The sequence below is a fragment of the Schistosoma haematobium genome, chromosome 2, assembly GCF_000699445.3.
Source record: "Schistosoma haematobium chromosome 2, whole genome shotgun sequence".
Lineage (NCBI taxonomy): Eukaryota > Metazoa > Platyhelminthes > Trematoda > Strigeidida > Schistosomatidae > Schistosoma > Schistosoma haematobium.
Window position 1 is genome coordinate 9,191,130 of NC_067197.1, and position 18,113 is coordinate 9,209,242.

Consider the following 18,113-nt stretch of genomic DNA (forward strand, 5'->3'; position numbering starts at 1 on the left):
TGCTTCAGCGACATAGTCTTGTTTAAACATCAAGCTCTAGCAAATATGACCTGTAAATAGCGTAAATATACATTGACTAACAGTGCAATCAGGGACTAAATACTTGTCTGGATCTAATTATCTGTGTTCCTTCACCTAACACCTCATCCTGTTTTAAACTATGCACTATCTTGTAATATCTTTTCTTCCGACCACTGCCTGCCTAATTTCATATTCTCGAGTTCCATTGCCAAACAACAAGGGTGACACTTCTCCAAAAAATACGATGGCTCATTCAATGGCACACACAATTATCTGGATTCATTCAGTTGTTCTGATCAGAGTGAGTCCCAAAAACCTCGACAGCATCAAGCACCCTGGAAGTGATTGCCATACTGCATGTTTTATCCTGGATACTTTTGGATCATTACTACTCCTCACAAATGGCGTTATATATGTCGTCCACTGACTAATCTAATTTTCAAAAATAATCCAGGCGAGTTCAACTATTTTACTGGGTTATTTTTGTACTTAACATGTATATATTTTCCAGTGTCCCTAGGCTAAATGCAGTGACTTCTTATGGAATGTTTATAATGCGTCATATTCCTGCCTGAAGTTTCACAAGCAGTCTTAACTTTAAAATTATTTATCTGGTCATGTTCATTATTTTTAAATCGTCATATACGTCAACAACCTGCATGTTAACCTGGCCCATACATACGTTACACTATATCTCCATGTCTTCTAAATGTACAATTATCATCTGGATCGCCTTTAACATTTATTAATAAGCCCATCATAGTCGTTGTTGCTAATCGTATTTAAGTTTATGTATTGGTTTATCATATTAGCAGCCTAAAATGTGAACATAGTTTGGATAATAAGATTAAAAATTTAGGTATTATCAACTGCACTAGTAAAATAACTAAATCCCTAGGTAGCTGTTGGCTAAACAAACGTTTAAAATCAAAACTCCGTAGCCTACTAGAATTAACACTAAACGAATATTTCTGAATTGAAATTTATCATTAAATTAGGCGTCTCTGATTCTTTAACGTTATAAATTTCTGATAATTTCGAATCACCCAAAGCAACAATACCTATTTTTCCACTGACTAATCCTCAATCAACACCATAACTAGTTAAATTTAATAGTTTCAGGATATCGTCATAAAGCATTGTCACGACTTGACAATCACGTAATATGATTGATAATATTAATGAAAATAATAACATAATCAGTCAGCAAATTGACTTATAATTATCACTAGTGTTGTTTTTCTTTTATCTTCATTCACTACAGATGATTACAGTATGTTTCTCTATCAGTTGCTCATTCAGTAAATATCTCAAAACCTTGTCAGTCTTATTGATGGTTTAGCGACACAATCATGCATGCAAATAATCAGTATAAGCAGTCGAGCAAATCTCCTGCAAACTGAAAACAACAATGTCGAATTTACCCCAACACTGACTAAGGTTCAAGCCATTATCATAGACATGAGTTGGGAGTGTACTCCCTTGGTTACAACTTATGTACTCCCTGATAATCACATGAGCGTCACTCACTATTAATCATCTTGTAAAAACTCATTTAGTTAAATACATCTTGCAGCACCACATCACTTAGTAATATGACACATAGGCTTAACTGATTTCAATAACTTATAACCACTATATCTCAATTAAATCGTGTTCCGCCTTATGATAAACTGCATACTTGCAACTGACTTGTATGCCCAATCAGCCGGCAAGTATAAATATAAATAAATAGTCTGCCGCAGATCAGAACATTGAGTCCAGAGCATGTCTCTAACGAATACACTCATGTTTAACGATTTGTTCCTAGCTATCTGTCCAAAATTCATATAATTATCACTCAGGTATTTAAATTTTATTTTGATAACCATTCATGTGTATTAGTAGTATTACTAAATTCTATCACGGTCTAGTAAACACGGGGTTGAGAAAATCTCCCCGTAACTAAATAAACCGTATCAAACTAACTGGAACACTAGTTGGAATTCTTCTCCACGGTATACTTTTATTCCTTCAGTTAGCCTACTAATACAGATGTAATTGGAATTCAACACATATGGACAACTTAACGGCATAATCGTTATTTGATTTCATAATTTAAACCAAAACTAATACCAATATTAACATTTCTACAATATTCATCACAATATTTCTAAACACAAAATACTTACTACCTATACGTTAAGTTATTAACCAACGGCTATTAACACGCATCGTTTTATTATTATTATTATTGTAATCTCATTTTTTATAGTTCAAATAATCTTCACCCAAATTTTTATTTTCAAGCATGTTAAGCATGAAGGCAGATATTTTAAAATTATTACATGTATTTCCCGATCAGATGCTGCCGCCTTCTTTTTGATTTATCTTTCAGCTTACCAATACCCGGAGGATTCTTATTATCCTTGGTAACCTCCGGCGCGCGACGATCCCATCCAATTTGGTATCGAACCAACATCACGTTGATTCTAGTGGGAGAGTAGTGTAGTGGCATTTGACCATAACCACACAAGACTACTCAGAAAATAGATATTCAATATTTAACACGGAGAAATACCTAACAATGGAGAAGGCGCGAACAATGAATTGAATGGACTGGAGTTGATCGGATGGCATGGCTCGACCATGCAGGCGTGGTCCCTCTGAATGTTACCTTATATCTTCTATTCATATTAAATATATTGTTCTTTCTCTAGCCTAACCTTGTTCTACATCATGTATTGGTAATTGATACGTTACAGTGAGTTGGTGTAGTCGATGGTGTGACTTCCACGATTAGGTCTATTATTAGAGCAGTACTAATATCATAGTAGACCATAGTTCTACATTGGTGAGCCCAACTAAAGAAACGCAACTTATTATTATTAATCCTTATTTTCACTTCAACTTTCTCGATCGATTTTATATTTATGTTAACCCTGTATTCTAATAGTCCTCTGATTAATGCTCACATGCATTATCGTAACGTTATATTGATTAGTCCTCATGACACACTAGCTCAATAGATAAAAACTGGTCTTTTTTATAACTAATTAGCTTTGATGGTTTGTTAACAAGCTTTAATAGCATTTACATGCTTCAGCGACATAGTCTTGTTTAAACATCAAGCTCTAGCAAATATGACCTGTAAATAGCGTAAATATACATTGACTAACAGTGCAATCAGGGACTAAATACTTGTCTGGATCTAATTATCTGTGTTCCTTCACCTAACACCTCATCCTGTTTTAAACTATGCACTATCTTGTAATATCTTTTCTTCCGACCACTGCCTGCCTAATTTCATATTCTCGAGTTCCATTGCCAAACAACAAGGGTGACACTTCTCCAAAAAATACGATGGCTCATTCAATGGCACACACAATTATCTGGATTCATTCAGTTGTTCTGATCAGAGTGAGTCCCAAAAACCTCGACAGCATCAAGCACCCTGGAAGTGATTGCCATACTGCATGTTTTATCCTGGATACTTTTGGATCATTACTACTCCTCACAAATGGCGTTATATATGTCGTCCACTGACTAATCTAATTTTCAAAAATAATCCAGGCGAGTTCAACTATTTTACTGGGTTATTTTTGTACTTAACATGTATATATTTTCCAGTGTCCCTAGGCTAAATGCAGTGACTTCTTATGGAATGTTTATAATGCGTCATATTCCTGCCTGAAGTTTCACAAGCAGTCTTAACTTTAAAATTATTTATCTGGTCATGTTCATTATTTTTAAATCGTCATATACGTCAACAACCTGCATGTTAACCTGGCCCATACATACGTTACACTATATCTCCATGTCTTCTAAATGTACAATTATCATCTGGATCGCCTTTAACATTTATTAATAAGCCCATCATAGTCGTTGTTGCTAATCGTATTTAAGTTTATGTATTGGTTTATCATATTAGCAGCCTAAAATGTGAACATAGTTTGGATAATAAGATTAAAAATTTAGGTATTATCAACTGCACTAGTAAAATAACTAAATCCCTAGGTAGCTGTTGGCTAAACAAACGTTTAAAATCAAAACTCCGTAGCCTACTAGAATTAACACTAAACGAATATTTCTGAATTGAAATTTATCATTAAATTAGGCGTCTCTGATTCTTTAACGTTATAAATTTCTGATAATTTCGAATCACCCAAAGCAACAATACCTATTTTTCCACTGACTAATCCTCAATCAACACCATAACTAGTTAAATTTAATAGTTTCAGGATATCGTCATAAAGCATTGTCACGACTTGACAATCACGTAATATGATTGATAATATTAATGAAAATAATAACATAATCAGTCAGCAAATTGACTTATAATTATCACTAGTGTTGTTTTTCTTTTATCTTCATTCACTACAGATGATTACAGTATGTTTCTCTATCAGTTGCTCATTCAGTAAATATCTCAAAACCTTGTCAGTCTTATTGATGGTTTAGCGACACAATCATGCATGCAAATAATCAGTATAAGCAGTCGAGCAAATCTCCTGCAAACTGAAAACAACAATGTCGAATTTACCCCAACACTGACTAAGGTTCAAGCCATTATCATAGACATGAGTTGGGAGTGTACTCCCTTGGTTACAACTTATGTACTCCCTGATAATCACATGAGCGTCACTCACTATTAATCATCTTGTAAAAACTCATTTAGTTAAATACATCTTGCAGCACCACATCACTTAGTAATATGACACATAGGCTTAACTGATTTCAATAACTTATAACCACTATATCTCAATTAAATCGTGTTCCGCCTTATGATAAACTGCATACTTGCAACTGACTTGTATGCCCAATCAGCCGGCAAGTATAAATATAAATAAATAGTCTGCCGCAGATCAGAACATTGAGTCCAGAGCATGTCTCTAACGAATACACTCATGTTTAACGATTTGTTCCTAGCTATCTGTCCAAAATTCATATAATTATCACTCAGGTATTTAAATTTTATTTTGATAACCATTCATGTGTATTAGTAGTATTACTAAATTCTATCACGGTCTAGTAAACACGGGGTTGAGAAAATCTCCCCGTAACTAAATAAACCGTATCAAACTAACTGGAACACTAGTTGGAATTCTTCTCCACGGTATACTTTTATTCCTTCAGTTAGCCTACTAATACAGATGTAATTGGAATTCAACACATATGGACAACTTAACGGCATAATCGTTATTTGATTTCATAATTTAAACCAAAACTAATACCAATATTAACATTTCTACAATATTCATCACAATATTTCTAAACACAAAATACTTACTACCTATACGTTAAGTTGTTAACCAACGGCTATTAACACGCATCGTTTTATTATTATTATTATTGTAATCTCATTTTTTATAGTTCAAATAATCTTCACCCAAATTTTTATTTTCAAGCATGTTAAGCATGAAGGCAGATATTTTAAAATTATTACATGTATTTCCCGATCAGATGCCGCCGCCTTCTTTTTGATTTATCTTTCAGCTTACCAATACCCGGAGGATTCTTATTATCCTTGGTAACCTCCGGCGCGCGACGATCCCATCCAATTTGGTATCGAACCAACATCACGTTGATTCTAGTGGGAGAGTAGTGTAGTGGCATTTGACCATAACCACACAAGACTACTCAGAAAATAGATATTCAGTATTTAACACGGAGAAATACCTAACAATGGAGAAGGCGCGAACAATGAATTGAATGGACTGGAGTTGATCGGATGGCATGGCTCGACCATGCAGGCGTGGTCCCTCTGAATGTTACCTTATATCTTCTATTCATATTAAATATATTGTTCTTTCTCTAGCCTAACCTTGTTCTACATCATGTATTGGTAATTGATACGATACAGTGAGTTGGTGTAGTCGATGGTGTGACTTCCACGATTAGGTCTATTATTAGAGCAGTACTAATATCATAGTAGACCATAGTTCTACATTGGTGAGCCCAACTAAAGAAACGCAACCTGTTATTATTAATCCTTATTTTCACTTCAACTTTCTCGATCGATTTTATATTTATGTTAACCCTGTATTCTAATAGTCCTCTGATTAATGCTCACATGCATTATCGTAACGTTATATTGATTAGTCCTCATGACACACTAGCTCAATAGATAAAAACTGGTCTTTTTTATAACTAATTAGCTTTGATGGTTTGTTAACAAGCTTTAATAGCATTTACATGCTTCAGCGACATAGTCTTGTTTAAACATCAAGCTCTAGCAAATATGACCTGTAAATAGCGTAAATATACATTGACTAACAGTGCAATCAGGGACTAAATACTTGTCTGGATCTAATTATCTGTGTTCCTTCACCTAACACCTCATCCTGTTTTAAACTATGCACTATCTTGTAATATCTTTTCTTCCGACCACTGCCTGCCTAATTTCATATTCTCGAGTTCCATTGCCAAACAACAAGGATGACACTTCTCCAAAAATACGGTGAGTTCCAGCTATAAGTTTTCTGCAATCATAAGTTCATTTTAGATGGCTCATTCAGTGGCACACACAATTATCTGGATTCATTCAGTTGTTCTGATCAGAGCGAGTCCCAAAAACCTCAACAACATCAAGCACCCTGGAAGTGATTGCCATACTGCATGTTTTATTCTGGATACTTTTGGATCATTACTACTCCTCACGAATGGCGTTATATATGTCGTCCACTGAATAATCTAATTTTCAAAAACAACCCAGGCGAGTTCAACTATTTTACTTAATGATTTTTTACTTAACATGTATATATTTTCCAGTGTCCCTAGGCTAAATGCAGTGACTTCTTATGGAATGTTTATAATGCGTCATATTCCTGCCTGAAGTTTCACAAGCAGTCTTAACTTTAAAATTATTTATCTGGTCATGTTCATTATTTTTAAATCGTCATATACGTCAACAACCTGCATGTTAACCTGGCCCATACATACGTTACACTATATCTCCATGTCTTCTAAATGTACAATTATCATCTGGATCGCCTTTAACATTTATTAATAAGCCCATCATAGTCGTTGTTGCTAATCGTATTTAAGTTTATGTATTGGTTTATCATATTAGCAGCCTAAAATGCGAACATAGTTCGGATAATAAGATTAAAAATTTAGGTACTATCAACTGCACTAGTAAAATAACTAAATCCCTAGGTAGCTGTTGGCTAAACAAACGTTTAAAATCAAAACTCCGTAGCCTACTAGAATTAACACCAAACGAATATTTCTGAATTGAAATTATAATATAAATTAGGCGTCTCGGATTCTGTAACACTACGAATTTCTGATAATTTCGAATCACCTAAAGCAAAATACCTATTTTTCCACTGACTAATCTTCAATCAACACTATAACTAGTTAAACATGATAGTTTCAGGATATCGTCATAAAGCATTGTCATGACTTGACAATCACGTAATATGATTGATAAAATTAATGAAACTATTAACAAAATCGGTCAACAAATTGACTTATAATTATCACTAAATGGTGTTGTTTTCTTGGTATCTTCATCCATCACAGATGATTACAGTATGTTTCTCTCTCAGTTGCTCATTCAGTAAATATCTCAAAACCTTGTCAGTCTTATTGATGGTTTAGCGACACAATCATGCATGCAAATAATCAGTATAAGCAGTCGAGCAAATCTCCTGCAAACTGAAAACATCAATGTCGAATTTACCCCAACACTGACTAAGGTTCAAGCCATTATCATAGACATGAGTTGGGAGTGTACTCCCCTGGTTACAACTTATGTTCTCCCTGATAATCACATGAGCATCACTCACTATTAATCATCTCTTGTAAAAACTTAGCTAAATACATCTTGCAGCACCACATCACTTCGTCATATGACACAGGTCTAACTGATTTTAATAACTTATAACCACTATATCTCAATTAAATCGTATTCCGCCTTATGATAAACTGCATACTTGCAACTGACTTGTATGCCCAATCAGCCGGCAAGTATAAATATAAATAAATAGTCTGCCACAGATCAGAACATTGAGTCTAGAGCATGTCTCTTACGAATACACTCATGTTTAACGATTTGTTCCCAGCTATCTGTCCAAAATTCATATAATTATCACTCACGTATTTAAATTTTGTTTTGATAACCATTCATGTGTATTAGTAGTATTACTAAATTCTATCACGGTCAAGTAAAAATGAGGTTGAGAAAATCTCCACGTAACTAAATAAACCGTATCAAACTAACTGGAACACTAGTTGGAATTCTTCTCCACGTTAATACTTTTGTTCTTTCAGTTAGCCTACTAATACAGATGCAATTAGAAACCACATATGGACAGGTTACCGGCATAATTGTAAATTGATTTCATAAGTTAAACCAAAACTAATACCAATATTAACATTTCTAAAATATTGATTATTTTAATATTTCTAAACACAAAATAATTACTACCTATAAGTTAAGTTATTAACACGCATCGTTTTATTATAATTATTGCAACCCCATTTTTTATAGCTCAAATAATCTTCACCCAAATTTTCATTTCATGCGTTTTAAGCATGAAGGCAGATATTTTAAAATTATTACATGTATTTCCCGACCAGGTGCTGCCGCCTTCTTTTTGATTTATCTTTCAGCTTACCAATACCCGGAGGATTCTTATTATCCTTGGTAACCTCCGGCGCGCGACGATCCCATCCAATTTGGTATCGAACCAACATCACGTTGATTCTGGTGGGAGAGTAGTGTAGTGGCATTTGACCATAACCACACAAGACTACTCAGAAAATAGATATTCAACATTTAACGCGGAGAAATATCTAACAATGAAGAAGGCGCGAACAATGAATTGAATGGACTGGATTTGATCGGATGGCATGGCTCGACCATGCAGGCGTGGTCCATCTAAATGTTACCTTATATCTTCTATTCATGTTAAATATATTGTTCTTTCTCTAGCCTAACCTTGTTCTACATCATGTATTGGTAATTGATACGTTACAGTGAGTTGGTGTAGTCGATGGTGTGACTTCCACGATTAGGTCTATTATTAGAGCAGTACTAATATCATAGTAGACCATAGTTCTACAGCCCTAGTTCTGAGCCCTGGGGGACCCCACTAGGACATTCCATAGCCTGAGATAAAGTGAAATTAACCCTAACCTTAAAGTGTCGATTTTTTAGGTATGAAGTAAGCCAATCGACTAGGGTTGGTTTGATACCTAGTCGTTTGAGCTTTTTGATAAGACACAAGTTATTTACCTTATCAAAAGCTTTTGAGAAATCAAGGTAAATGACATCAACCTTTCCCTTGCAATCGAGGATGCTTGTCCATCTGTCCACCGCGGTTAGCAGGTTGGTTATACAAGAGTAACCCTTCCTGAAACCATGCTGTTGGGGTGAGAAGAAATTTAAGGACAGTAGATAGTCATTTAAACCGTCGCATATCAGGGACTCCATGAGTTTTGAAGGTAATGACAGAAGAGCCACCGGCCGATAACTTGAAGGTTCATTGCGTCGACCATCCTTGAAAATTGGTGTGATGTGAGCCAACTTCCAATTTTCCGGTAATTTGCCTCGGCTAAGCGAGTGTGAAAACATCACGCTAAGCGGCGTTGCCAGGATTGAGGCTGCCTCCCTCAGTATGGCAGGACGAACCGTATCCAAGCCAGGAGAAGTGTCTAGTCTCATGTGCTGCAATTTCCGGAACACCAAGTCACCGCTTAGGTCCACTTCAGAAAGTCCTGTGGAATTGCAGATGAAATTGTCGTCAGTAAAGTTGATGTCAGCCGGTTGAAATGTTTGAGAGTAATGTGCCGCCAGAAGGTTAGCGGCGTCGCCATCGTTGTTGGTCGGGCCGTTAAGACCTACCAGTTGAGAAACTCCTGTTTTGGCTTGACGAAGGGAGGCTGCATAACGGAATAAGCTTCTAGGGCTAGAGGCGAATTTGTCCATAAGCTTTGTTTGGTACTGAAGCCTGTCTTCTCTTATAGCCTTCGTGCATATGTTCCTGATATGTTTATATTGCCTATACGCTCCATCGTTATTAGTTCGTTTGTATTCCGCCCAGCAGTGCCTTTTGCGGCTTAGCAGGCGAAGGGTACGGTTCTTGATTACCGTAGGTGGCTTGGAGCTTTTGGGAACCGTTTGAGGAACTGAATGGTCTGTAGCACATAAGAGCGTGTGCAGTAAGAAGTCCCAATGACCATCCACATCGAGTTGAGGGTGAACATCCCAAACCACCTGTTGTAGATAGTCATGTAGAGCTGGGACATTCAGCCATTTAAAATTCCAACGCAAATTATTGTTGGGATACCTTAGCTTAGTTTTGATGACAAAACTGAAGACTATGACGGCATGATCGCTCTTTCCCAGAGGAGCCAGGATTGAGAGGTTGTCGACTAGGAGTTCTTCGTTAGTGAATACACAGTCTAAGCGCGATGGTGTCTGACTGTTTCTCCAACGAGTTGCCGACCTCACGTTTTCATATAAGCCCAAGTCATCGATGAGGTTGTAGAACCGAGCTTCAATTGAGTTGTCGCCTCCAGTGTACGTGTGTTCCGCGAAGTTGACTCTAGGGAGATTAAAGTCCCCTAGAATCAGGATGTGTGTGAAACCGAGACGGATAGAGCGGGATAGTCCTTCCAGCATACGACTATCGTACTCGATGTCGGCAGTTGGCTTTCTGTAAATGACTCCGACTAGACACCTCGAAGTACTAGACAATCTTACAGAGCACCATATGGATTCCTCAAGATTGTTAAACTCGAGGTTGTGAACTTGGTGCACCTCCAAGCAAGAGCTTATGTATATGGCTACTCCGCCCCCAATTCCTGTTTTTCTGTCATTGCGGAACAAAGTCATCCCAAGTAATGCTAACTCTTGGTCCGAGAACTGAGAAGATATCCAGGTTTCAGATATTCCTATCAGATGGGCCTTATTAGCGTTGCTAAGTTCACGTAGTTCATCCAGTTTGTTTGGTAGACTCGCGGCGTTCATATATAAGCAGTTTATGCTTTCAATTTGGAACGCGTGAGCTTCGTCCTGTTTTTCTGTATGAACCTTATATGAATGGACAGGTAGCCCACCTATATGAGGTTTGCCGAGGTGGTAGGCCCTGTCCTTTACACGTTTTTTTATCGTTTAGACAGTCCACAAGTGGAATGGTCAACTCCAACTTGCCTTTGTTCTTGGTCCTAGCTTCGTATGGCCTATCCGGGTGCATGTGGATTCCAGGTGGCAATCGACGTCTATTAGCACGAAATGCTTCCAGAACTGCAGCCGCCATGTGGGAAGATGGGAAGGTTATCTTCATTAGACGGGGTCTGGGGTCACCGTCCTTCTTGGCTAGTCTCGTCACATGCTGAGTCAGTATGTGTTTGAGCCTCAAGGACTGTTTGATGAATTTCCATTCCCTGATGTCAGAATGTGATTGAGTAGGGTCTGCATTTTCCGGTATACCTTGAACAATTATGTTTCTACCGCGGAAAAACTTCTCGCGAGATTCTTTAGGGATGTTTCGTATGATATTGCGCTCAGAGTACGGTATGTCGGGCAATATTCTTACGTTACCATCTGATTTCAGCAAGTGACTTGCTAGCAAGACGTCCTCTACGTCGGTAGCATTCTTAAATGTTACTCGGAGAAGCCTCGGGTGATTTAGATGCTTAGAATCCTTTCCTCGAGTGAGCCGGGTGACCGTTAAAGGCTCTATTCTAGGAAGTTCAAGCTTCTTGTTCAATTCACCCCAGAGCATCCTGTCGTTTTTGTCCTGCAGACTGAGAGGAAGGTCAGGATTGTCAACGAGGTTCATGATAATGAGAGAATCGTCACGAACTGTTGTTAATTTACCAGGTTTCACGATGGGTTCAGGTTTAACAACTTGTTGTTTGGAGGTCAGTGTGCGTTTTTGAATCTTGGGCTCTTTATTGACCGGACGAACAGTCTTGGGGGTAGACTGTGCGACCAAATCACCAGTTATTTTCCGTGCAGCAACACTTGGGTTGCTCGGCTTAGGCGGTGATGCCTGGTTCTTTTGGGCTCTCTTAACGTGGGTCGAATCACCTACAGGGTTTTTGGGAACCACTGTTGTGTCCAGGGACCCTGAGCTGGGAGACCCGAGTTTGCTTAGGGAGTCTAGTACTGTCGACGTAATGATGGTGCTGAGCCTCGACACGTCATCATTAGTGTTGATGGATGCTCCATCGATGGTATGCCTGTCGACATCCTTGTTTTTGAGTCCGTCACACGCTCTTGTTTGTCGACCGGATTTTTTACTAGTGTTATCCAAGTTAACTGACAACTTGTTCCGAAGACCTGTCAGTAGGACAATGATGTTACTCAACAAGACAACTGCGTCCGTGCTGCACGTGACACATACCCACTTTTGGTCTGACTTGCTGAGTTTGTTGTAAGAAGTTGCTGTCAGATCTGTGCATGTTTCGTGGAACCAACCTTTGCAGTTGTCGCACTGCATGCCAGTTGTGACAGCAAAACGGCATCCCGGACGTTTGCATGAGTTTTTCATGACTGTGTTGAAGCAAACTATGTTATAGATGCTTGCAAGAGCCTAAGCCTTTTAAAAAAAATACACTAAAAAGCACACTGAGAACGGACAAAAATGGACAAAACGAGTGATATAAACTGAAACTAGTCTATACGTGAAAAACAAAAAAAACCGAATAGTAATCTGAGGCAAAACCACAGGTAACTATTTAATATAGTGAGACTCAAAAAAAGTAATCTACCGAACGTATAGCTCAGGATAGATTCTTTAGAACTGAAATGGTACTTTTGTTGCGTAAGAACACAGCAAAAGTTTGATAAATGCAAATCACGTTAGGACTAAACTTCCTGTTCGAAAATCGCGCGTATTGGATTAGACATCGACCACTTCAGTCTTCAGTAATAAGGATAGGAGGTCTGTCGACCTATATTAACCTTTGCAGTTTGTAACATTGCGGAGGTCCAGTTTTGTTTGAATATACCAACAGAAGGTGTTGATATTACGTCTTCTGGTAGAGAATTCCGGTAATTCACTACTCGGTGTGAGAAACGAAAGTCCAGACGTAAACGATTTGATCTTGGTTTTTTAAGCTTTTTTAGAATATCCTCTCAACTGATCATTTCTAAAGGGAAGGGAAGGATTAGACATATTAATATCAAGGTCATCGTTCAGTATACGATAAGCCAGTGTTAGATCACCATATATTCTACGGTAAGATAACGGAAATAATTTGATGTATCTCAGTTTGTCTTCATAAGATAGGCTTGAAAGACCTTTTGCCGTTTTAGTCACTCGTCGTTGGACTTTTTACAGCATATCCGCCTTATACTTGAAACAAGGACTCGCTGCTTTAATCCAATAATCCTAATTCGGTTTCACGAATGTCAGGTATAATAATCTTCATCTGAACACTGAAAAGACTTGCGAATAGCCCATAAAACCATTTAGCCTCTTGCAGTAGCAGCCTTACAGTTACTCGTAGTTTTTGTGGTTCCTGCTTATTATGGCTCTTTAATCTTTATAGTTCATTACTTTGGGTAACATTACTCCACTCATTGTGTAGTGATATGAATCATCATAGTCATTTAATTGCATCATCTTGCACTTGTTAGAATTCACTTCTATGGACTATCCGTCCATCCATGTCACAGGTGGTTTGAGATTATCCTATAATATTATTCGACCTGACATACAATGTATGGGTCTCCAAATCTGTGTGTCATCGGCGAAGAGTGGAACGGATTGTGATTAACTGGTCTAAAGAGTGGCTGATGTCTAACGACGCGGCAAAATGTGCCTACATGCACTTTGTGGATGCAAAGGTAAATAGGCACAACAAAGCGGGGAAGTGTCTGTCGAGTTACGGTTTCACGAGGAACTTGTGTGTAACAGTGAGTCATGATTTTAAGACCACGTACTTGCTAGGTTTAGCAGCGTCTGGACGTCTTTCCTTACTATATGGGACCGTGAAGTACAGTATAGTAAAAAAAAAGCACGATGAAAATTTCGGCTCCTCGTAAGCTTCATCGTTCTTTTCCAGCCGTCCTAGAAAAGCAAAAAAGAAAATGTAAGTGTATGTCGAAATACACTCGTACGCGTGTAAAAACACGATGCGGGCGAAAAAAAATTGAAAAATGAACTCATATACAGATAATATCGTTAAAAAATGGATTTTTATAATGTTTTTTCGTTTCGTTTTTTTAAATAAAAATATGAATATATAAGCATATTAAAATTGTCTTTTTTAAAAAATATCATATATCGTAAAAAGAAAGATCGAGATAATGTAAAATGTCGAGTAGTGCCTTACGTGCAGTAGTCGTTTAAATGTTCTGGAAATCTTACTCTTCTTCCAGAACGCCTTGTTCTAAGTTTATTTTCAGATACATTCGGAGTATCATTGCTAGTGTTGGTTGTCGGTTGAGGAATTATGAGTGTAGGAGTCGTGTTGTGCGATTGTCCCAAAGGAAAGTCGACGTGAATAGGATTTCCTTCTAAATACGCTGCTTTTAAGCGATCGATACTGATGCTATCGTTTGTTCCGTTCTTATCGACTATATAGTACTTAGATTCACGTTGAAGAACTTTGAAAGGTCTTTCGTATGCTGATTCGAATGGTCGTCGATGCGAGTCTCGACGAACGAAAACGTGTGTACTATATCGTAAGTCAGGTTGAACGAAAACATCGATTGATTGTGGTCCAGTGGAAGCAGGTTTAACTGAACGCATTGCGTTTGTAAGCCTGTTCGTGTAGGAGGTTAGATTCATGTTCATTGAAGAGGATGAAGGATCCACGAATTCTCCTGGAAGTCGAAGTGTCGTTCCATAAACGAGTTGAGCCGCAGTGTATCCAATGTCAGCTTTCACTGCATTGCGGATACCTAGTAAGACGAGTGGAAGAGCGTCTGTCCACTGTGAAACGTTTGCAGCTGATAATGAAGCCTTTAGTTGTCGGTGAAAACGTTCTACCAACCCGTTTGCTTGTGGATGGTAGGCGGTCGTTCGGAAGGGAGTGGTTCCTAATAGTGCAGTCAGACAACGGAAAAGTCCAGATTCGAACTGGCGTCCACGATCTGTAGTGATGGTTGAAGGGCAGCCGAAGTTTGCTACCAATCGTTCTACGAAGGTGCGGTCCACTGTTTCAGCAGTGATGTCCTTGATAGGTACTGCTTCTGGCCATCGAGTGAAACGGTCTACGCAGGATAAGAGGCAAGACTATCCATTTGAATCTGGTAAAGGTCCCACCAAATCCAGATGAACAAGGTCGAAACGAGCACCGGGAGTTTTAAATGAGCCTAAAGGACATTTATTGTGTCTGATAACCTTAGATTTTTGGCAGCTTACACAGGAGCGTGCCCACTCCCCCACGTCTTTATTCATGCCAGGCCAGCAAAACCGTTCTGCTATGAGCTTGATGGTTGCACGAACACCTGGATGAGAAAGTTTGTGCAATGTATTGAAGACATTGCGTCGACAATGTTTCGGCACAATTGGGCGATCCCTACCTGTAGATGTGTCACAAAGTAAGGTTTCCCTACCTGTTCCCATCTGTTTGATGCGTAGTTTAAGGGTTGTAGACGATAACTCGTGCTGAAGATCAGTGTCTTCTTTTTGAAGCTGGACGAGTTTAAGAAGGTCGATTCCTTGGAAACTGTTCAAGGAAGTTATGCGAGATAAGGCGTCTGCAACTACATTGTTTGCTCCAGAGATGTGTTGAATATCTGAAGTAAACTGCGAAATGTAGTCCAGTTGTCGGGACTCACGGGGAGAGTACTTGTCTGAAGGCGAGCTTAACGAGAAAGTGAGCGGTTTATGGTCCGTGAAAAGAGTGAATTCACGGCCTTCGATATAGTGTTGGAAATGCCGTACAGCACAATACATAGCTTGGAGTTCCCTACCGAATGTTCTGTACCTTGATTCGGTGTCTAGCAACCTTCTAGAGAAAAATGCCAAAGGTTGCCAGGAGTTGTTAACCCATAGTTGTAAGACTCCTCCGATTGCTGAGTCGGATGCTTCTACTGCGATGCTAATGGGTACTTGAGTGTCCTGATGTGCAAGCATTGTTGATTTAGCGATGAGTTCCTTAATCGTGGAGAATGCTTTTCGTGCGGTGTCGTCCAAGTTAATGGATTTCGTATTTCCGCAAAGTTGATCGGCAAGAGGTTTCATGAGTAACGCGCATTTCGCAATTCACAAATAATCGACCAAAAGTCGTTCTTCAATTTTGTAGGTTCCCGGAGCAAAAACTCCCAGTTAACAAACTAAAGATAAAGAGAGCACCAAAATGTTCAAAAATAGTGATATAAACAAACACGTTCAAGAGTTCAGTAAAACAATTACTTCCCAAAACACAGTGAATTAATAATATTTAAAATAAAGGTTTCTATCAGCCCAATGTCTTCAGTTCTCCCGCAACAACCGCTACACTAGGACGAGATCTATTATTAGAGCAGTACTAATATCATAGTAGACCATAATTCTACACGTTGCTTTTGAGTCTTTAGACTGAGTTATAGATCATGGTTGGACAGGAGGTTACAAATGAGAGTCCATGTATTGCTTTGTAGAGAAATATTAGATAGTACCGTAAAGGTTCTAAGAAGAGGTGCTTACATCTATCTTTGTAGTTGACAATGGAGTCACATCCTAGCAGTCGGCATATGAAGCGTCTTTTGACATCTTCTACTCTTATATTGACTGTGGTATTCATGTTTGAGAAGATGAAAGAGCAATATTCAAGGGAGGGTCGTATGCGTATTTTGTGAAGAATGAGCCTAGACTTTTTTGTAAACAAATTTTTTATTATGAAAGAAACTAGCTGTTTATATTTAGGAATAATAGACGAGGCATGTTCTTCAAATTTAGGGTTCCTGTGTAAGTAATAGCAAGATCGTGCACTGATCTGTGTGTTGGAACCCTACTTTTATTTAAGTAAAGTTGTAAATCGTAGGGATGTTTTCCAAAATGTATGATCCCGCACTTGTTGAGACTAACTAGTAATTGCCACCTTTTGCTCCGTTTAACCAAACAGATACTCTACAAACACACAGCAAATGAACTATGGAATGGGTGACTAATTTTAGGCCTTCCAAGGTCGTGGAAATGAAACGGCAGGCGGCCTTGAGTGCATCTGAAATTTTTGCAGTGTTGTTAGGAGTATTTACTTCCTTCCTCCTATTAATACTCACGGAGAAGTATAGGCCACTCATCAGTATTCTCAATCAAACTCTGTCCTGGACAACCTTTTCCAGATGTTTTCAGTTGCTGCTCATTCTTCTGATGTCTGCTTTGAAATATCGACACAATATGTTACTTGGTCTTCCTCTTTTCCGTTTCCAGTCAGGTGGATGTCTACATACAGCGTCTTTTTCTTATTTCCTTTTCAGCTGGAAGCTGGTTTGCTCTTGAAGATGCCACAGGTATTCGGAGTTTGACAACGCTTTAACTAGTAACACCTCATAATACGAATCATACCCACCAAGTAAAATAAAAAACAGAAGTGAGGAGGTTCGAAGATATATTTGATAGGTTATCTATATATCAAGGATCGTCTGATCTAATCTGGCTAGCGATTACAGAGGATGTTGAGCACGGCGTTCCCACTCGTGAACTTTTGCGGATGCATGACCGAGCGCCTTCAGTTAGGTGAGTCCATTCAAACTAATGTGGTCAGTATCCAACGTCGAAAACTCACAGAGCTATTTATTTTGGGGATTTATTTATCGATACATTCTCCCCCACAGTAGGCTGTTGCTGATAGTATCCGACCAACGCATATTGAGTATCTTGTGTATACAACTGTTTATAAATACTCGTACTGTTTTGATGGTAATTATGGTAGATCTCTAAGTTCTAGCTCCGTTCAGTAGGACTGTCTTGACGTTCATATTAAAGATTTTGATGTTTGTTGACAGTTGTTTTGAGCTCCACATGTTGTTCAACTGTAGGAATGCTGTCCTTACTTTCTAATTCTCACATTTACGTCTGCATCAGATTCTCCACGTTCTTCAATTATGCTTCTCAAGTACGTGAACGTTTCTACCTCTTCCAGTTTTTCTCCATGAAGTGTGATTTGGTTGATCGGTATTCTCTGTGTTGTATTTGAGGATCTTGCTTTGTTCCTAG